This window comes from Lissotriton vulgaris, chromosome 11 (assembly GCF_964263255.1).
Source record: "Lissotriton vulgaris chromosome 11, aLisVul1.2, whole genome shotgun sequence".
Lineage (NCBI taxonomy): Eukaryota > Metazoa > Chordata > Amphibia > Caudata > Salamandridae > Lissotriton > Lissotriton vulgaris.
In genome coordinates this window covers 520,210,379-520,232,073 of record NC_141699.1, presented here as the reverse complement: position 1 = coordinate 520,232,073, position 21,695 = coordinate 520,210,379, and the positions used below count along the sequence as shown (strand labels likewise).

The following is a 21,695-nucleotide window of genomic DNA, read 5'->3' as shown; positions in this document are numbered from 1 at the left end:
CTTTAGTTCACTCTGCCACCCCAGTTCAGACATGGCCATATGCAAATCAGTCTGACTCTGTGCCTCATGGGAACAGTCCAGCCCGAACTGCCAAGCCATGTCTTCCCAGGACCGGAAACAAGCTTCCTAGGACCGGTTTCTGGCATTACAGCCATCTTCAGCCAGGCTAGCTTGAATCCAGTTGCAAAGTGAGCAAGGGACTCAGGTCTGAGCATACCCTGCCAACTTATGGTGAACAAAGCGGTACAAAAGGGGGTGGTGATGGCCGGAACATCTGAACCAATCAAACACTCACACCCAGTCAACAGATCTGGGTTTAATCCATCACCGTTCTTTAGCCCACTCTGCCACCCCAGTTCAGACATGGCCATATGCAAACCAGTCAGAACCTGTGCCTCATTGGAACAGTCCAGCCTGAACAGTCCAGCCCGAACTGCCAAGCCATGCCTTCCCTGGAACGGAAACAAGCTTCCTAGGACCGGTTTCTGTCATTACAGCAGTCTTCAGCCAGGCTTGCTTGAAACCAGTGGCAAAGTGAGCAAGGGACTCACGTCTGAGCATACCCTGCCAACTTATGGCGAACAAAGCGATACAAAAGGGGGTGGTGATGGATGGAGCATCTGAACCAATCAAACACTCACACCCAATCAACAGATCTAGGTTTAATCCATCACCGTTCTTTAGCCCACTCTGGCACCCCAGTTCAGACCTGGCCATATGCAAATCAGTCTGATCCTGTGCCTCATGGGAATAGTCCAGCCCGAACTCCCAAGCCATGCCTTCCCTGGACCGGAAACAAGTTTCCTAGGACCGGTTTCTGGCATTACAGCCGTCTTCAGCCAGGCTTGCTTGAATCCCGTGGCAAAGTGAGCAAGGGACTCATGTCTGAGCCTACCCTGCCAACTTATGGTGAACAAAGCGGCACAAAAGGGGGTGGTGATGGACGGAGCATCTAAGCCAATCAAACACTCAAACCCAGTCAACAGATCTGGGTTTAATCCATCACCGTTCTTTAGCCCACTCTGCCACCCCAGTTCAGACATGGCCATATGCAAATCAGTCTGACTCTGTGCCTCATGGGAACATTCCAGCCCGAACAGCCAAGCCATGCCTTCCCTGGACCGGAAACAAGCTTCCTAGGACCGGTTTCTGGCATTACAGCCGTCTTCAGCCAGGCTTGCTTGAATCCAGTGGCAAAGTGAGTAAGGGACTCATGTCTGAGCATACCGTGCCAACTTATTGCAAACAAAGCGGTATAAAAGGGGGTGGTGATGGACAGAGCATCTGAGCCAATCAAACACCCACACCCAGTCAACAGATCTGGGTTTAATCCATCAGCGTTCTTTAGCCCACTCTGCCACCCCAGTTCAGACATGGCCATATGCAAATCAGTCTGACCCTGTGCCTCATGGGAACAGTCCAGCCCGAACTGCCAAGCCATGTCTTCCCAGGACCGGAAACAAGCTTCCTAGGACCGGTTTCTGGCATTACAGCCGTCTTCAGCCAGGCTAGCTTGAATCCAGTTGCAAAGTGAGCAAGGGACTCAGGTCTGAGCATACCCTGCCAACTTATGGTGAACAAAGCGGTACAAAAGGGGGTGGTAATGGCCGGAACATCTGAACCAATCAAACACTCACACCCAATCAACAGATCTGGGTTTAATCCATCACCGTTCTTTAGCCCACTCTGCCACCCCAGTTCAGACATGGCCATATGCAAATCAGGCTGACCCTGTGCCTCATGGGAACAGTCCAGCCTGAACTGCCAAGCCATGCCTTCCCTGGACTGGAAACAAGTTTCCTAGGACCGGTTTCTGGCATTACAGCCGTCTTCAGCCAGGCTTGCTTGAATCCCGTGGCAAAGTAAGCAAGGGACTCACGTCTGGGCATACCCTGCCAACTTATGGCAAAGAAAGCGGTATAAAAGGGGGTGGTGCTGGACGGAGCATCTGAGCCAATCAATAACTCACACCCAGTCAACAGATCTGGGTTTATTCCAACACCGTGCTTTAGCCCACTCTGCCACCCCAGTTCAGACATGGCCATATGCAAATCAGTCTGACCCTGTGCCTCATGGGAACAGTCCAGCCCGAACTGCCAAGCCATGCCTTCCCTGGACCGGAAACAAGCTTCCTAGGACCGGTTTCTGTCATTACAGTAGTCTTCAGCCAGGCTTGCTTGAATCCAGTGGCAAATTGAGCAAGGGACTCACATCTGAGCATACCCTGCCAACTTATGGCGAACAAAGCGATACAAAAGGGGGTGGTGATGGATGGAGCATCTGAACCAATCAAACACTCACACCCAATCAACAGATCTGGGTTTAATCCATCACCGTTCTTTAGCCCACTCTGCCACCCCAGTTCAGACATGGCCATATGCAAATCAGTCTGACTCTGTGCCTCATGGGTACAGTCCAGCCCGAACTGCCAAGCCATGCATTCCCTGGACCGGAAACAAGCTTCCTAGGACCGGTTTCTGGCATTACAGCCGTCTTCAGCCAGGCTTGCTAGAATCCAGTGGCAAAGTGAGCAAGGGACTCATGTCTGAGCATACCCTGCCAACTTATGGCGAACAAAGCGATACAAAAGGGGGTGGTGATGGATGGAGCATCTGAACCAATCAAACACTCACACCCAATCAACAGATCTAGGTTTAATCCATCACCGTTCTTTAGCCCACTCTGGCACCCCAGTTCAGACCTGGCCATATGCAAATCAGTCTGACCCTGTGCCTCATGGGAATAGTCCAGCCCGAACTGCCAAGCCATGCATTCCCTGGACCGGAAACAAGTTTCCTAGGACCGGTTTCTGGCATTACAGCCGTCTTCAGCCAGGCTTGCTTGAATCCCGTGGCAAAGTGAGCAAGGGACTCATGTCTGAGCCTACCCTGCCAACTTATGGTGAACAAAGCGGCACAAAAGGGGGTGGTGATGGACGGAGCATCTAAGCCAATCAAACACTCAAACCCAGTCAACAGATCTGGGTTTAATCCATCACCGTTCTTTAGCCCACTCTGCCACCCCAGTTCAGACATGGATATATGCAAATCAGTCTGACTCTGTGCCTCATGGGAACATTCCAGCCCGAACTGCCAAGCCATGCCTTCCCTGGACCGGAAACAAGCTTCCTAGGACCGGTTTCTGGCATTACAGCCGTCTTCAGCCAGGCTTGCTTGAATCCAGTGGCAAAGTGAGTAAGGGACTCATGTCTGAGCATACCGTGCCAACTTATTGCAAACAAAGCGGTATAAAAGGGGGTGGTGATGGACAGAGCATCTGAGCCAATCAAACACCCACACCCAGTCAACAGATCTGGGTTTAATCCATCAGCGTTCTTTAGCCCACTCCCTCCACCCCAGTTCAGACATGGCCATATGCAAATCAGTCTGACCCTGTGCCTCATGGGAACAGTCCAGCCCGAACTGCCAAGCCATGTCTTCCCAGGACCGGAAACAAGCTTCCTAGGACCGGTTTCTGGCATTACAGCCGTCTTCAGCCAGGCTAGCTTGAATCCAGTTGCAAAGTGAGCAAGGGACTCAGGTCTGAGCATACCCTGCCAACTTATGGTGAACAAAGCGGTACAAAAGGGGGTGGTGATGGCCGGAACATCTGAACCAATCAAACACTCACACCCAGTCAACAGATCTGGGTTTAATCCATCACCGTTCTTTAGCCCACTCTGCCACCCCAGTTCAGACAAGGCCATATGCAAATCAGTATGACCCTGGGCCTCATGGGAACAGTCCAGCCTGAACTGCTAAGCCATGCCTTCCCTGGACCGGAAACAAGCTTCCTAGGACTGGTTTCTGGCTTTACAACCGTCTTCAGCCAGGCTTGCTTGAATCCAGGGGCAAAGTGAGCAAGGGACTCACGTCTGAGCATACCCTGCCAACTTATGGCAAACAAAGCGGTACAAAAGGGGTTGGTGAAACACTCACACCCAGTCAACAGATCTGGGTTTAATCCATCACCGTTCTTTAGTTCACTCTGCCACCCCAGTTCAGACATGGCCATATGCAAATCAGTCTGACCCTGTGCCTTATGGGAATAGTCCAGCCCGAACTGCCAAGCCATGTCTTCCCTGGACCAGAAACAAGCTTCCTAGGACCGGTTTCTGGCATTACAGCCGTCTTAAACCAGGATTGCTTGAATCCAGTGGCAAAGTGAGCAAGGGACTCACGTTTGAGCATACTCTGCCAACTTTTGGCAAACAAAGCGGTACAAAAGGGGTTGGTGATGGACAGAGCTTCTGAACCAATCAAACACTCACACCCAGTCAACAGATCTGGGTTTAATCCATCACCGTTCTTTAGTTCACTCTGCCACCCCAGTTCAGACATGGCCATATGCAAATCAGTCTGACCCTGTGCCTCATGGGAATAGTCCAGCCCGAACTGCCAGGCCATGTCTTCCCCGGACCAGAAACAAGCTTCCTAGGACCGGTTTCTGGCATTACAGCCGTCTTCAGCCAGGCTTGCTTGAATCCAGTGGCAAAGTGAGCAAGGGACTCAAGTCTGAGCAAACTCTGCCAACTTATGGCGAACAAAGCGGTACAAAAGGAGGAGGTGATGGGCAGAGCATCTGAACCAATCAAACACTCACACCCAGTCAACAGATCTGGGTTTAATCCATCACCGTTCTTTAGCCCACTCGGCCACCCCAGTTCAGAAAAGGCCATATGCAAATCAGTCTGACCCTGTGCCTCATGGGAACAGTCCAGCCCGAACAGTCCAGCCCGAACTGCCAAGCCATGCCTTCCCTGGACCGTAAACAAGTTTCCTAGGGCCGGTTTCTGGTATTACAGCCGTCTTCAGCCAGGCTTGCTTGAATCCAGTGGCAAAGTGAGCAAGAGACTCACGTCTGAGCATACCCTGCCAACTTATGGCAAAGAAAGTGGTATAAAAGGGGGTGGTGATGGACAGAGCATCTGAGCCAATCAAACACCTACACCCAGTCAACAGATCTGGGTTTAATCCATCAGCGTTCTTTAGCCCACTCTGCCACCCCAGTTCAGACATGGCCATATGCAAATAAGTCTGACCCTGTGCCTCATGGGAACAGTCCAGCCCGAACTGCCAAGCCATGTCTTCCCAGGACCGGAAACAAGCTTCCTAGGACCGGTTTCTGGCAAAACAGCCGTCTTCAGCCAGGCTAGCTTGAATCCAGTTGCAAAGTGAGCAAGGGACTCAGGTCTGAGCATGCCCTGCCATCTTATGGTGAAGAAAGCGGTACAAAAGGGGGTGGTGATGGCCGGAACATCTGAACCAATCAAACACTCACACCCAGTCAACAGATCTGGGTTTAATCCATCACCGTTTTTTAGCCCACTCTGCCACCCCAGTTCAGACAAGGCCATATGCAAATCAGTATGACCCTGGGCCTCATGGGAACAGTCCAGCCTGAACTGCTAAGCCATGCCTTCCCTGGACCGGAAACAAGCTTCCTAGGACTGGTTTCTGGCTTTACAACCGTCTTCAGCCAGGCTTGCTTGAATCCAGGGGCAAAGTGAGCAAGGGACTCACGTCTGAGCATACCCTGCCAACTTATGGCAAACAAAGCGGTACAAAAGGGGTTGGTGAAACACTCACACCCAGTCAACAGATCTGGGTTTAATCCATCACCGTTCTTTAGTTCACTCTGCCACCCCAGTTCACACATGGCCATATGCAAATCAGTCTGACCCTGTGCCTCATGGGAATAGTCCAGCCCGAACTGCCAAGCCATGTCTTCCCTGGACCAGTAACAAGCTTCCTAGGACCGGTTTCTGGCGTTACAGCCATCTTAAACCAGGATTGCTTGAATCCAGTGGCAAAGTGAGCAAGGGACTCACGTTTGAGCATACTCTGCCAATTTATGGCAAACAAAGCGGTACAAAAGGGGTTGGTGATGGACAGAGCTTCTGAACCAATCAAACACTCACACCCAGTCAACAGATCTGGGTTTAATCCATCACCGTTCTTTAGTTCACTCTGCCACCCCAGTTCAGACATGGCCATATGCAAATCAGTCTGACCCTGTGCCTCATGGGAATAGTCCAGCCCGAACTGCCAGGCCATGTCTTCCCCGGACCAGAAACAAGCTTCCTAGGACCGGTTTCTGGCATTACAGCCGTCTTCAGCCAGGCTTGCTTGAATCCAGTGGCAAAGTGAGCAAGGGACTCAAGTCTGAGCAAACTCTGCCAACTTATGGCGAACAAAGCGGTACAAAAGGAGGAGGTGATGGGCAGAGCATCTGAACCAATCAAACACTCACACCCAGTCAACAGATCTGGGTTTAATCCATCACCGTTCTTTAGCCCACTCGGCCACCCCAGTTCAGAAAAGGCCATATGCAAATCAGTCTGACCCTGTGCCTCATGGGAACAGTCCTGCCCGAACTGCCAAGCCATGCCTTCCCTGGACAGGAAACAAGCTTCCTAGGACCAGTTTCTGGCATTACAGTCGTCTTCAGCCAGGCCTGCTTGAATCCAGTGGCAAAGTGAGCAAGGGACTCACGTCTGAGCATACCCTGCCAACTTATGGCAAAGAAAGTGGTATAAAAGGGGGTGGTGATGGACTGAGCATCTGAACCAATCAAACACTCACACCCAGTCAACAGATCTAGGTTTAATCCATCACTGTTCTTTAGCCCATTCTGCCACCCCAGTTCAGACATGGCCATATGCAAATCAGTCTGACCCTGTGCCTCATGGGAACAGTCCAGCCCGAACAGTCCAGCCCGAACTGCCAAGCCATGCCTTCCCTGGACCGTAAACAAGTTTCCTAGGACCGGTTTCTGGTATTACAGCCATCTTCAGCCAGGCTTGCTTGAATCCAGTGGCAAAGTGAGCAAGGGACTCACGTCTGAGCATACCCTGCCAACTTATGGCAAAGAAAGTGGTACAAAAGGGGGTGGTGATGGCCGGAACATCTGAACCAATCAAACACTCACACCCAGTCAACAGATCTGGGTTTAATCCATCACCGTTCTTTAGCCCACTCTGCCACCCCAGTTCAGAAAAGGCCATATGCAAATCAGTATTACCCTGGGCCTCATGGGAACAGTCCAGCCTGAACTGCTAAGCCATGCCTTCCCTGGACCGGAAACAAGCTTCCTAGGACTGGTTTCTGGCTTTACAACCGTCTTCAGCCAGGCTTGCTTGAATCCAGGGGCAAAGTGAGCAAGGGACTCACGTCTGAGCATACCCTGCCAACTTATGGCAAACAAAGCGGTACAAAAGGGGTTGGTGAAACACTCACACCCAGTCAACAGATCTGGGTTTAATCCATCACCGTTCTTTAGTTCACTCTGCCACCCCAGTTCAGACATGGCCATATGCAAATCAGTCTGACCCTGTGCCTCATGGGAATAGTCCAGCCCGAACTGCCAAGCCATGTCTTCCCTGGACCAGAAACAAGCTTCCTAGGACCGGTTTCTGGCATTACAACCGTCTTAAGCCAGGCTTGCTTGAATCTAGTGGCAAAGTGAGCAAGGGACTCACGTCTGAGCATACTCTGCCAACTTATGGCAAACAAAGCGGTACAAAAGGGGTTGGTGATGGACAGAGCTTCTGAACCAATCAAACACTCACACCCAGTCAACAGATCTGGGTTTAATCCATCACCGTTCTTTAGTTCACTCTGCCACCCCAGTTCAGACATGGCCATATGCAAATCAGTCTGACCCTGTGCCTCATGGGAATAGTCCAGCCCGAACTGCCAGGCCATGTCTTCCCCGGACCAGAAACAAGCTTCCTAGGACCGGTTTCTGGCATTACAGCCGTCTTCAGCCAGGCTTGCTTGAATCCAGTGGCAAAGTGAGCAAGGGACTCAAGTCTGAGCAAACTCTGCCAACTTATGGCGAAAAAAGCGGTACAAAAGGAGGAGGTGATGGGCAGAGCATCTGAACCAATCAAACACTCACACCCAGTCAACAGATCTGGGTTTAATCCATCACCGTTCTTTAGCCCACTCGGCCACCCCAGTTCAGAAAAGGCCGTATGCAAATCAGTCTGACCCTGTGCCTCATGGGAACAGTCCTGCCCGAACTGCCAAGCCATGCCTTCCCTGGACAGGAAACAAGCTTCCTAGGACCAGTTTCTGGCATTACAGTCGTCTTCAGCCAGGCTTGCTTGAATCCAGTGGCAAAGTGAGCAAGGGACTCACGTCTGAGCATACCCTGCCAACTTATGGCGAACAAAGCGGTACAAAAGGGGGTGGTGATGGACTGAGCATCTGAACCAATCAAACGCTCACACCCAGTCAACAGATCTAGGTTTAATCCATCACCGTTCTTTAGCCGATTCTGCCACCCCAGTTCAGACATGGCCATATGCAAATCAGTCTGACCCTGTGCCTCATGGGAACAGTCCAGCCCGAACAGTCCAGCCCGAACTGCCAAGCCATGCCTTCCCTGGACCGTAAACAAGTTTCCTAGGACCGGTTTCTGGTATTACAGCCGTCTTCAGCCAGGCTTGCTTGAATCCAGTGGCAAAGTGAGCAAGGGACTGACGTCTGAGCATACCCTGCCAACTTATGGCAAAGAAAGTGGTATAAAAGGGGGTGGTGATGGACGGAGCATCTGAACCAATCAAACACTCACACCTAGTCAACAGATCTGGGTTTAATCCATCACCGTTTTTTAGCCCATTCTGCCACCCCAGTTCAGACATGGCCATATGCAAATCAGTCTGACCCTGTGCCTCATGGGAACAGTCCAGCCCGAATAGTCCAGCCGGAACTGCCAAGCCATGCCTTCCCTGGACCGGAAACAAGTTTCCTAGGACCGGTTTCTGGTATTACAGCTGTCTTCAGCCAGGCTTGCTTGAATCCAGTGGCAAAGTGAGCAAGGGACTCACGTCTGAGCCTACCCTGCCAACTTATGGCAAAGAAAGCGGTATAAAAGGGGGTGATGATGGACTGAGCATCTGAACTAAACACTCACACCCAGTCAACAGATCTGGGTTTAATCCATCACCGTTCTTTAGCCCACTCGGCCACCCCAGTTCAGACAATGCCATATGCAAATCGGTCTGACCCTGTGCCTCATGGGAACAGTCCAGTCCGAACTGCCAAGCCATGCCTTCCCTGGAACGGAAACAAGCTTCCTAGGACCGGTATCTGGCATAACAGCCGTCTTCAGCCAGGCTTGCTTGAATCCAGTGGCAAAGTGAGCAAGGGACTCACGTCTGAGCATACCCTGCCAACTTATGGAGAACAAAGCGGTACAAAAGTGGGTGGTGATGGACGGAGCATCTGAACCAATAAAACACTCACACCCAGTCAACAGATCTGGGTTTAATCCATCACTGTTCTTTAGCCCACTCTGCCACTCCAGTTCAGACAAGGCCATATGCAAATCAGTATGACCCTGTGCCTCATGGGAACAGTCCAGCCCGAACTGCTAAGCCATGCCTTCCCTGGACGGGAATCAAGCTTCCTAGGACCGGTTTCTGGCATTACAGCCGTCTTCGGCCAGGCTTGCTTGAATCCAGTGGCAAAGTGAGCAAGGGACTCACGTCTGAGCATACCGTGCCAACTTATTGCAAACAAAGCGGTATAAAAGGGGGTGGTGATGGACAGAGCATCTGAGCCAATCAAACACTCACACCCAGTCAACAGATCTGGGTTTAATCCATCAGCGTTCTTTAGCCCACTCTGCCACCCCAGTTCAGACATGGCTATATGCAAATCAGTCTGACTCTGTGCCTGATGGGAACAGTCCAGCCCGAACTGCCAAGCCATGCCTTCCCTGGACCAGAAACAAGCTTCCTAGGACCGGTTTCTGGCATTACAGCCGTCTTCAGCCAGGCTTGCTTGAATCCAGTGGCAAAGTGAGCAAGGGACTCAAGTCTGAGCAAACTCTGCCAACTTATGGCGAACAAAGCGGTACAAAAGGAGGTGGTGATGGGCAGAGCATCTAAACTAATCAAACACTCACACCCAGTCAACAGATCTGGGTTTAATCCATCACCGTTCTTTAGCCCACTCGGCCACCCCAGTTCAAAAAAGGCCATATGCAAATCAGTCTGACCATGTGCCTCATGGGAACAGTCCTGCCCGAACTGCCAAGCCATGCCTTCCCTGGACAGGAAACACGTTTCCTAGGACCAGTTTCTGGCATTACAGTCGTCTTCTGCCAGGCTTGCTTGAATCCAGTGGCAAAGTGAGCAAGGGACTCACGTCTGAGCATACCCTGCCCACTTATGGCAAACAAAGCGGTACAAAAGGGGGTGGTGATGGACTGAGCATCTGAACCAATCAAACACTCACACCCAGTCAACAGATCTGGGTTTAATCTATCACCGTTCTTTAGCCCATTCTGCCACCCCAGTTCAGACATGGCCATATGCAAATCAGTCTGACCCTGTGCCTCATGGGAACAGTCCAGCCGAACAGTCCAGCCTGAACTGCCAAGCCATGCCTTCCCGGGACCGTAAACAAGTTTCCTAGGACTGGTTTCTGGTATTACAGCCGTCTTCAGCCAGGCTTGCTTGAATCCAGTGGCAAAGTGAGCAAGGGACTCACGTCTGAGCCTACCCTGCCAACTTACGGCAAAGAAAGCGGTATAAAAGGGGGTGATGATGGACTGAGCATCTGAACTAAACACTCACACCCAGTCAACAGATCTGGGTTTAATCCATCACCGTTCTTTAGCCCACTTGGCCACCCCAGTTCAGACAATGCCATATGCAAATCGGTCTGACCCTGTGCCTCATGGGAACAGTCCAGCCTGAGCTGCCAAGCCATGCCTTCCCTGGACCTGAAACAAACTTCCTAGGACCGGTTTCTGGCATAACAGCCGTCTTCAGTCAGGCTTGCTTGAATCCAGTGGCAAAGTGAGCAAGGGACTCACGTCTGAGCATACCCTGCCAACTTATGGCGAACAAAGCGGTACAAAAGGGGGGTGGTGATGGACGGAGCATCTGAACCAATCAAACACTCACACCAAGTCAACAGATCTGGGTTTATTCCATCACCGTTCTTTAGCCCACTCTGCCACCCCAGTTCAGACATGGCCATATGCAAATCAGTCTGACCCTGTGCCTCATGGGAACAGTCCAGCCCGAACTGCCAAGCCATGTCTTCCCAGGACCGGAAACAAGCTTCCTAGGACCGGTTTCTGGCATTACAGCCGTCTTCAGCCAGGCTAGCTTGAATCCAGTTGCAAAGTGAGCAAGGGACTCCTGTCTGAGCATACCCTGCCAACTTATGGTGAACAAAGAGGTACAAAAGGGGGTGATGATGGACTGAGCATCTGAACTAAACACTCACACCCAGTCAACAGATCTGGGTTTAATCCATCACCGTTCTTTAGCCCACTTGGCCACCCCAGTTCAGACAATGCCATATGCAAATCGGTCTGACCCTGTGCCTCATGGGAACAGTCCAGCCCGAGCTGCCAAGCCATGCCTTCCCTGGACCGAAAGAAGCTTCCTAAGACCGGTTTCTGGCATTACAGCCGCCTTCAGCCAGGCTTGCTTGAATCCAGTAGTAAAGTGAGCAAGGGACTCCTGTCTGAGCATACCCTGCCAACTTATGGTGAACAAAGAGGTACAAAAGGGGGTGATGATGGACTGAGCATCTGAACTAAACACTCACACCCAGTCAACAGATCTGGGTTTAATCCATCACCGTTCTTTAGCCCACTTGGCCACCCCAGTTCAGACAATGCCATATGCAAATCGGTCTGACCCTGTGCCTCATGGGAACAGTCCAGCCCGAGCTGCCAAGCCATGCCTTCCCTGGACCGAAAGAAGCTTCCTAGGACCGGTTTCTGGCATTACAGCCGCCTTCAGCCAGGCTTGCTTGAATCCAGTAGTAAAGTGAGCAAGGGACTCCTGTCTGAGCATACCCTGCCAACTTATGGTGAACAAAGAGGTACAAAAGGGGGTGATGATGGACTGAGCATCTGAACTAAACACTCAAACCCAGTCAACAGATCTGGGTTTATTCCATCACCGTTCTTTAGCCCACTCTGCCACCCCAGTTCAGACATGGCCATATGCAAATCAGTCTGACTCTGTGCCTCATGGGAACATTCAAGCCCGAACTGCCAAGCCATGCCTTCCCTGGACCGGAAACAAGCTTCCTAGGACCGGTTTCTGGCATTACAGCCGTCTTCAGCCAGGCTTGCTTGGATCCAGTGGCAAAGTGAGCAAGGGACTCACGTCTGAGCATACCGTGCCAACTTATTGCAAACAAAGCGGTATAAAAGGGGGTGGTGATGGACAGAGCATCTGAGCCAATCAAACACTCACACCCAGTCAACAGATCTGGGTTTAATCCATCACCGTTCTTTAGTTCACTCTGCCACCCCAGTTCAGACATGGCCATATGCAAATCAGTCAGACCCTGTGCCTCATGGGAATAGTCCAGCCCGAACTGCCAGGCCATGTCTTCCCCGGACCAGAAACAAGCTTCCTAGGACCGGTTTCTGGCATTACAGCCGTCTTCAGCCAGGCTTGCTTGAATCCAGTGGCAAAGTGAGCAAGGGACTCAAGTCTGAGCAAACTCTGCCAACTTATGGCGAACAAAGCGGTACAAAAGGAGGAGGTGATGGGCAGAGCATCTGAACCAATCAAACACTCACACCCAGTCAACAGATCTGGGTTTAATCCATCACCGTTCCTTAGCCCACTCGGCCACCCCAGTTCAGAAAAGGCCATATGCAAATCAGTCTGACCCTGTGCCTCATGGGAACAGTCCTGCCCGAACTGCCAAGCCATGCCTTCCCTGGACAGGAAACAAGCTTCCTAGGACCAGTTTCTGGCATTACAGTCGTCTTCAGCCAGGCTTGCTTGAATCCAGTGGCAAAGTGAGCAAGGGACTCACGTCTGAGCATACCCTGCCAACTTATGGCAAAGAAAGTGGTATAAAAGGGGGTGGTGATGGACTGAGCATCTGAACCAATCAAACACTCACACCCAGTCAACAGATCTAGGTTTAATCCATCACTGTTCTTTAGCCCATTCTGCCACCCCAGTTCAGACATGGCCATATGCAAATCAGTCTGACCCTGTGCCTCATGGGAACAGTCCAGCCCGAACAGTCCAGCCCGAACTGCCAAGCCATGCCTTCCCTGGACCGTAAACAAGTTTCCTAGGACCGGTTTCTGGTATTACAGCCATCTTCAGCCAGGCTTACTTGAATCCAGTGGCAAAGTGAGCAAGGGACTCACGTCTGAGCATACCCTGCCAACTTATGGCAAAGAAAGTGGTATAAAAGGGGGTGGTGATGGACGGAGCATCTGAGCCAATCAAACACCTACACCCAGTCAACAGATCTGGGTTTAATCCATCAGCGTTCTTTAGCCCACTCTGCCACCCCAGTTCAGACATGGCCATATGCAAATAAGTCTGACCCTGTGCCTCATGGGAACAGTCCAGCCCGAACTGCCAAGCCATGTCTTCCCAGGACCGGAAACAAGCTTCCTAGGACCGGTTTCTGGCATTACAGCCGTCTTCAGCCAGGCTAGCTTGAATCCAGTTGCAAAGTGAGCAAGGGACTCAGGTCTGAGCATGCCCTGCCATCTTATGGTGAACAAAGCGGTACAAAAGGGGGTGGTGATGGCCGGAACATCTGAACCAATCAAACACTCACACCCAGTCAACAGATCTGGGTTTAATCAATCACCGTTCTTTAGCCCACTCTGCCACCCCAGTTCAGACAAGGCCATATGCAAATCAGTATGACCCTGGGCCTCATGGGAACAGTCCAGCCTGAACTGCTAAGCCATGCCTTCCCTGGACCGGAAACAAGCTTCCTAGGACTGGTTTCTGGCTTTACAACCGTCTTCAGCCAGGCTTGCTTGAATCCAGGGGCAAAGTGAGCAAGGGACTCACGTCTGAGCATACCCTGCCAACTTATGGCAAACAAAGCGGTACAAAAGGGGTTGGTGAAACACTCACACCCAGTCAACAGATCTGGGTTTAATCCATCACCGTTCTTTAGTTCACTCTGCCACCCCAGTTCAGACATGGCCATATGCAAATCAGTCTGACCCTGTGCCTCATGGGAATAGTCCAGCCCGAACTGCCAAGCCATGTCTTCCCTGGACCAGAAACAAGCTTCCTAGGACCGGTTTCTGGCATTACAACCGTCTTAAGCCAGGCTTGCTTGAATCTAGTGGCAAAGTGAGCAAGGGACTCACGTCTGAGCATACTCTGCCAACTTATGGCAAACAAAGCGGTACAAAAGGGGTTGGTGATGGACAGAGCTTCTGAACCAATCAAACACTCACACCCAGTCAACAGATCTGGGTTTAATCCATCACCGTTCTTTAGTTCACTCTGCCACCCCAGTTCAGACACGGCCATATGCAAATCAGTCTGACCCTGTGCCTCATGGGAATAGTCCAGCCCGAACTGCCAGGCCATGTCTTCCCTGGACCAGAAACAAGCTTCCTAGGACCGGTTTCTGGCATTACAGCCGTCTTCAGCCAGGCTTGCTTGAATCCAGTGGCAAAGTGAGCAAGGGACTCAAGTCTGAGCAAACTCTGCCAACTTATGGCGAAAAAAGCGGTACAAAAGGAGGAGGTGATGGGCAGAGCATCTGAACCAATCAAACACTCACACCCAGTCAACAGATCTGGGTTTAATCCATCACCGTTCTTTAGCCCACTCGGCCACCCCAGTTCAGAAAAGGCCGTATGCAAATCAGTCTGACCCTGTGCCTCATGGGAACAGTCCTGCCCGAACTGCCAAGCCATGCCTTCCCTGGACAGGAAACAAGCTTCCTAGGACCAGTTTCTGGCATTACAGTCATCTTCAGCCAGGCTTGCTTGAATCCAGTGGCAAAGTGAGCAAGGGACTCACGTCTGAGCATACCCTGCCAACTTATGGCGAACAAAGCGGTACAAAAGGGGGTGGTGATGGACTGAGCATCTGAACCAATCAAACGCTCACACCCAGTCAACAGATCTAGGTTTAATCCATCACCGTTCTTTAGCCGATTCTGCCACCCCAGTTCAGACATGGCCATATGCAAATCAGTCTGACCCTGTGCCTCATGGGAACAGTCCAGCCCGAACAGTCCAGCCCGAACTGCCAAGCCATGCCTTCCCTGGACCGTAAACAAGTTTCCTAGGACCGGTTTCTGGTATTACAGCCGTCTTCAGCCAGGCTTGCTTGAATCCAGTGGCAAAGTGAGCAAGGGACTCACGTCTGAGCATACCCTGCCAACTTATGGCAAAGAAAGTGGTATAAAAGGGGGTGGTGATGGACGGAGCATCTGAACCAATCAAACACTCACACCTAGTCAACAGATCTGGGTTTAATCCATCACCGTTTTTTAGCCCATTCTGCCACCCCAGTTCAGACATGGTCATATGCAAATCAGTCTGACCCTGTGCCTCATGGGAATAGTCCAGCCCGAACTGCCAAGCCATGTCTTCCCTGGACCAGAAACAAGCTTCCTAGGACCGGTTTCTGGCATTACAGCCATCTTAAACCAGGATTGCTTGAATCCAGTGGCAAAGTGAGCAAGGGACTCACGTTTGAGCATACTCTGCCAATTTATGGCAAACAAAGCGGTACAAAAGGGGTTGGTGATGGACAGAGCTTCTGAACCAATCAAACACTCACACCCAGTCAACAGATCTGGGTTTAATCCATCACCGTTCTTTAGTTCACTCTGCCACCCCAGTTCAGACATGGCCATATGCAAATCAGTCTGACCCTGTGCCTCATGGGAATAGTCCAGCCCGAACTGCCAGGCCATGTCTTCCCCGGACCAGAAACAAGCTTCCTAGGACCGGTTTCTGGCATTACAGCCGTCTTCAGCCAGGCTTGCTTGAATCCAGTGGCAAAGTGAGCAAGGGACTCAAGTCTGAGCAAACTCTGCCAACTTATGGCGAACAAAGCGGTACAAAAGGAGGAGGTGATGGGCAGAACATCTGAACCAATCAAACACTCACACCCAGTCAACAGATCTGGGTTTAATCCATCACCGTTCTTTAGCCCACTCGGCCACCCCAGTTCAGAAAAGGCCATATGCAAATCAGTCTGACCCTGTGCCTCATGGGAACAGTCCTGCCCGAACTGCCAGGCCATGCCTTCCCTGGACAGGAAACAAGCTTCCTAGGACCAGTTTCTGGCATTACAGTCGTCTTCAGCCAGGCCTGCTTGAATCCAGTGGCAAAGTGAGCAAGGGACTCACGTCTGAGCATACCCTGCCAACTTATGGCAAAGAAAGTGGTATAAAAGGGGGTGGTGATGGACTGAGCATCTGAACCAATCAAACACTCACACCCAGTCAACAGATCTAGGTTCAATCCATCACTGTTCTTTAGCCCATTCTGCCACCCCAGTTCAGACATGGCCATATGCAAATCAGTCTGACCCTGTGCCTCATGGGAACAGTCCAGCCCGAACAGTCCAGCCCGAACTGCCAAGCCATGCCTTCCCTGGACCGTAAACAAGTTTCCTAGGACCGGTTTCTGGTATTACAGCCATCTTCAGCCAGGCTTGCTTGAATCCAGTGGCAAAGTGAGCAAGGGACTCACGTCTGAGCATACCCTGCAAACTTATGGCAAAGAAAGTGGTACAAAAGGGGGTGGTGATGGCCGGAACATCTGAACCAATCAAACACTCACACCCAGTCAACAGATCTGGGTTTAATCCATCACCGTTCTTTAGCCCACTCTGCCACCCCAGTTCAGAAAAGGCCATATGCAAATCAGTATTACCCTGGGCCTCATGGGAACAGTCCAGCCTGAACTGCTAAGCCATGCCTTCCCTGGACCGGAAACAAGCTTCCTAGGACTGGTTTCTGGCTTTACAACCGTCTTCAGCCAGGCTTGCTTGAATCCAGGGGCAAAGTGAGCAAGGGACTCACGTCTGAGCATACCCTGCCAACTTATGGCAAACAAAGCGGTACAAAAGGGGTTGGTGAAACACTCACACCCAGTCAACAGATCTGGGTTTAATCCATCACCGTTCTTTAGTTCACTCTGCCACCCCAGTTCAGACATGGCCATATGCAAATCAGTCTGACCCTGTGCCTCATGGGAATAGTCCAGCCCGAACTGCCAAGCCATGTCTTCCCTGGACCAGAAACAAGCTTCCTAGGACCGGTTTCTGGCATTACAGCCGTCTTCAGCCAGGCTTGCTTGAATCCAGTGGCAAAGTGAGCAAGGGACTCAAGTCTGAGCAAACTCTGCCAACTTATGGCGAAAAAAGCGGTACAAAAGGAGGAGGTGATGGGCAGAGCATCTGAACCAATCAAACACTCACACCCAGTCAACAGATCTGGGTTTAATCCATCACCGTTCTTTAGCCCACTCGGCCACCCCAGTTCAGAAAAGGCCGTATGCAAATCAGTCTGACCCTGTGCCTCATGGGAACAGTCCTGCCCAAACTGCCAAGCCATGCCTTCCCTGGACAGGAAACAAGCTTCCTAGGACCAGTTTCTGGCATTACAGTCGTCTTCAGCCAGGCTTGCTTGAATCCAGTGGCAAAGTGAGCAAGGGACTCACGTCTGAGCATACCCTGCCAACTTATGGCGAACAAAGCGGTACAAAAGGGGGTGGTGATGGACTGAGCATCTGAACCAATCAAACGCTCACACCCAGTCAACAGATCTAGGTTTAATCCATCACCGTTCTTTAGCCGATTCTGCCACCCCAGTTCAGACATGGCCATATGCAAATCAGTCTGACCCTGTGCCTCATGGGAACAGTCCAGCCCGAACAGTCCAGCCCGAACTGCCAAGCCATGCCTTCCCTGGACCGTAAACAAGTTTCCTAGGACCGGTTTCTGGTATTACAGCCGTCTTCAGCCAGGCTTGCTTGAATCCAGTGGCAAAGTGAGCAAGGGACTGACGTCTGAGCATACCCTGCCAACTTATGGCAAAGAAAGTGGTATAAAAGGGGGTGGTGATGGACGGAGCATCTGAACCAATCAAACACTCACACCTAGTCAACAGATCTGGGTTTAATCCATCACCGTTTTTTAGCCCATTCTGCCACCCCAGTTCAGACATGGCCATATGCAAATCAGTCTGACCCTGTGCCTCATGGGAACAGTCCAGCCCGAATAGTCCAGCCGGAACTGCCAAGCCATGCCTTCCCTGGACCGGAAACAAGTTTCCTAGGACCGGTTTCTGGTATTACAGCTGTCTTCAGCCAGGCTTGCTTGAATCCAGTGGCAAAGTGAGCAAGGGACTCACGTCTGAGCCTACCCTGCCAACTTATGGCAAAGAAAGCGGTATAAAAGGGGGTGATGATGGACTGAGCATCTGAACTAAACACTCACACCCAGTCAACAGATCTGGGTTTAATCCATCACCGTTCTTTAGCCCACTCGGCCACCCCAGTTCAGACAATGCCATATGCAAATCGGTCTGACCCTGTGCCTCATGGGAACAGTCCAGTCCGAACTGCCAAGCCATGCCTTCCCTGGAACGGAAACAAGCTTCCTAGGACCGGTATCTGGCATAACAGCCGTCTTCAGCCAGGCTTGCTTGAATCCAGTGGCAAAGTGAGCAAGGGACTCACGTCTGAGCATACCCTGCCAACTTATGGAGAACAAAGCGGTACAAAAGTGGGTGGTGATGGACGGAGCATCTGAACCAATAAAACACTCACACCCAGTCAACAGATCTGGGTTTAATCCATCACTGTTCTTTAGCCCACTCTGCCACTCCAGTTCAGACAAGGCCATATGCAAATCAGTATGACCCTGTGCCTCATGGGAACAGTCCAGCCCGAACTGCTAAGCCATGCCTTCCCTGGACGGGAATCAAGCTTCCTAGGACCGGTTTCTGGCATTACAGCCGTCTTCGGCCAGGCTTGCTTGAATCCAGTGGCAAAGTGAGCAAGGGACTCACGTCTGAGCATACCGTGCCAACTTATTGCAAACAAAGCGGTATAAAAGGGGGTGGTGATGGACAGAGCATCTGAGCCAATCAAACACTCACACCCAGTCAACAGATCTGGGTTTAATCCATCAGCGTTCTTTAGCCCACTCTGCCACCCCAGTTCAGACATGGCTATATGCAAATCAGTCTGACTCTGTGCCTGATGGGAACAGTCCAGCCCGAACTGCCAAGCCATGTCTTCCCAGGACCGGAAACAAGCTTCCTAGGACCGGTTTCTGGCATTACAGCCGTCTTCAGCCAGGCTAGCTTGAATCCAGTTGCAAAGTGAGCAAGGGACTCCTGTCTGAGCATACCCTGCCAACTTATGGTGAACAAAGAGGTACAAAAGGGGGTGATGATGGACTGAGCATCTGAACTAAACACTCACACCCAGTCAACAGATCTGGGTTTAATCCATCACCGTTCTTTAGCCCACTTGGCCACCCCAGTTCAGACAATGCCATATGCAAATCGGTCTGACCCTGTGCCTCATGGGAACAGTCCAGCCCGAGCTGCCAAGCCATGCCTTCCCTGGACCGAAAGAAGCTTCCTAAGACCGGTTTCTGGCATTACAGCCGCCTTCAGCCAGGCTTGCTTGAATCCAGTAGTAAAGTGAGCAAGGGACTCCTGTCTGAGCATACCCTGCCAACTTATGGTGAACAAAGAGGTACAAAAGGGGGTGATGATGGACTGAGCATCTGAACTAAACACTCACACCCAGTCAACAGATCTGGGTTTAATCCATCACCGTTCTTTAGCCCACTTGGCCACCCCAGTTCAGACAATGCCATATGCAAATTGGTCTGACCCTGTGCCTCATGGGAACAGTCCAGCCCGAGCTGCCAAGCCATGCCTTCCCTGGACCGAAAGAAGCTTCCTAGGACCGGTTTCTGGCATTACAGCCGCCTTCAGCCAGGCTTGCTTGAATCCAGTAGTAAAGTGAGCAAGGGACTCCTGTCTGAGCATACCCTGCCAACTTATGGTGAACAAAGAGGTACAAAAGGGGGTGATGATGGACTGAGCATCTGAACTAAACACTCAAACCCAGTCAACAGATCTGGGTTTAATCCATCACCGTTCTTTAGCCCACTCTGCCACCCCAGTTCAGACATGGCCATATGCAAATCAGTCTGGCTCTGTGCCTCATGGGAACATTCCAGCCCGAACTGCCAAGCCATGCCTTCCCTGGACCGGAAACAAGCTTCCTAGGACCGGTTTCTGGCATTACAGCCGTCTTCAGCCAGGCTTGCTTGGATCCAGTGGCAAAGTGAGCAAGGGACTCACGTCTGAGCATACCGTGCCAACTTATTGCAAACAAAGCGGTATAAAAGGGGGTGGTGATGGACAGAGCATCTGAGCCAATCAAACACTCACACCCAGTCAACAGATCTGGGTTTAATCCATCACCGTTCTTTAGTTCACTCTGCCACCCCAGTTCAGACATGGCCATATGCAAATCAGTCTGACCCTGTGCCTCATGGGAATAGTCCAGCCCGAACTGCCAGGCCATGTCTTCCCCGGACCAGAAACAAGCTTCCTAGGACCGGTTTCTGGCATTACAGCCGTCTTCAGCCAGGCTTGCTTGAATCCAGTGGCAAAGTGAGCAAGGGACTCAAGTCTGAGCAAACTCTGCCAACTTATGGCGAACAAAGCGGTACAAAAGGAGGAGGTGATGTGCAGAGCATCTGAACCAATCAAACACTCACACCCAGTCAACAGATCTGGGTTTAATCCATCACCGTTCCTTAGCCCACTCGGCCACCCCAGTTCAGAAAAGGCCATATGCAAATCAGTCTGACGCTGTGCCTCATGGGAACAGTCCTGCCCGAACTGCCAAGCCATGCCTTCCCTGGACAGGAAACAAGCTTCCTAGGACCAGTTTCTGGCATTACAGTCGTCTTCAGCCAGGCTTGCTTGAATCCAGTGGCAAAGTGAGCAAGGGACTCACGTCTGAGCATACCCTGCCAACTTATGGCAAAGAAAGTGGTATAAAAGGGGGTGGTGATGGACTGAGCATCTGAACCAATCAAACACTCACACCCAGTCAACAGATCTAGGTTTAATCCATCACTGTTCTTTAGCCCATTCTGCCACCCCAGTTCAGACATGGCCATATGCAAATCAGTCTGACCCTGTGCCTCATGGGAACAGTCCAGCCCGAACAGTCCAGCCCGAACTGCCAAGCCATGCCTTCCCTGGACCGTAAACAAGTTTCCTAGGACCGGTTTCTGGTATTACAGCCATCTTCAGCCAGGCTTGCTTGAATCCAGTGGCAAAGTGAGCAAGGGACTCACGTCTGAGCATACCCTGCCAACTTATGGCAAAGAAAGTGGTATAAAAGGGGGTGGTGATGGACGGAGCATCTGAGCCAATCAAACACCTACACCCAGTCAACAGATCTGGGTTTAATCCATCAGCGTTCTTTAGCCCACTCTGCCACCCCAGTTCAGACATGGCCATATGCAAATAAGTCTGACCCTGTGCCTCATGGGAACAGTCCAGCCCGAACTGCCAAGCCATGTCTTCCCAGGACCGGAAACAAGCTTCCTAGGACCGGTTTCTGGCATTACAGCCGTCTTCAGCCAGGCTAGCTTGAATCCAGTTGCAAAGTGAGCAAGGGACTCAGGTCTGAGCATGCCCTGCCATCTTATGGTGAACAAAGCGGTACAAAAGGGGGTGGTGATGGCCGGAACATCTGAACCAATCAAACACTCACACCCAGTCAACAGATCTGGGTTTAATCAATCACCGTTCTTTAGCCCACTCTGCCACCCCAGTTCAGACAAGGCCATATGCAAATCAGTATGACCCTGGGCCTCATGGGAACAGTCCAGCCTGAACTGCTAAGCCATGCCTTCC

The 21,695-nt window shown here is 51.4% G+C and overlaps 1 protein-coding gene across 1 annotated transcript in view; it reads right to left on the bottom strand.

Moving 5' to 3' along the window:
- The window catches only part of LOC147683099 (zinc metalloproteinase-disintegrin-like VLAIP-B), a 4,305,256-nt gene that overhangs the window by 3,865,029 nt on the left and 418,532 nt on the right, over nucleotides 1-21,695 (bottom strand). The gene's annotated exons all lie outside the window — the stretch shown is intronic.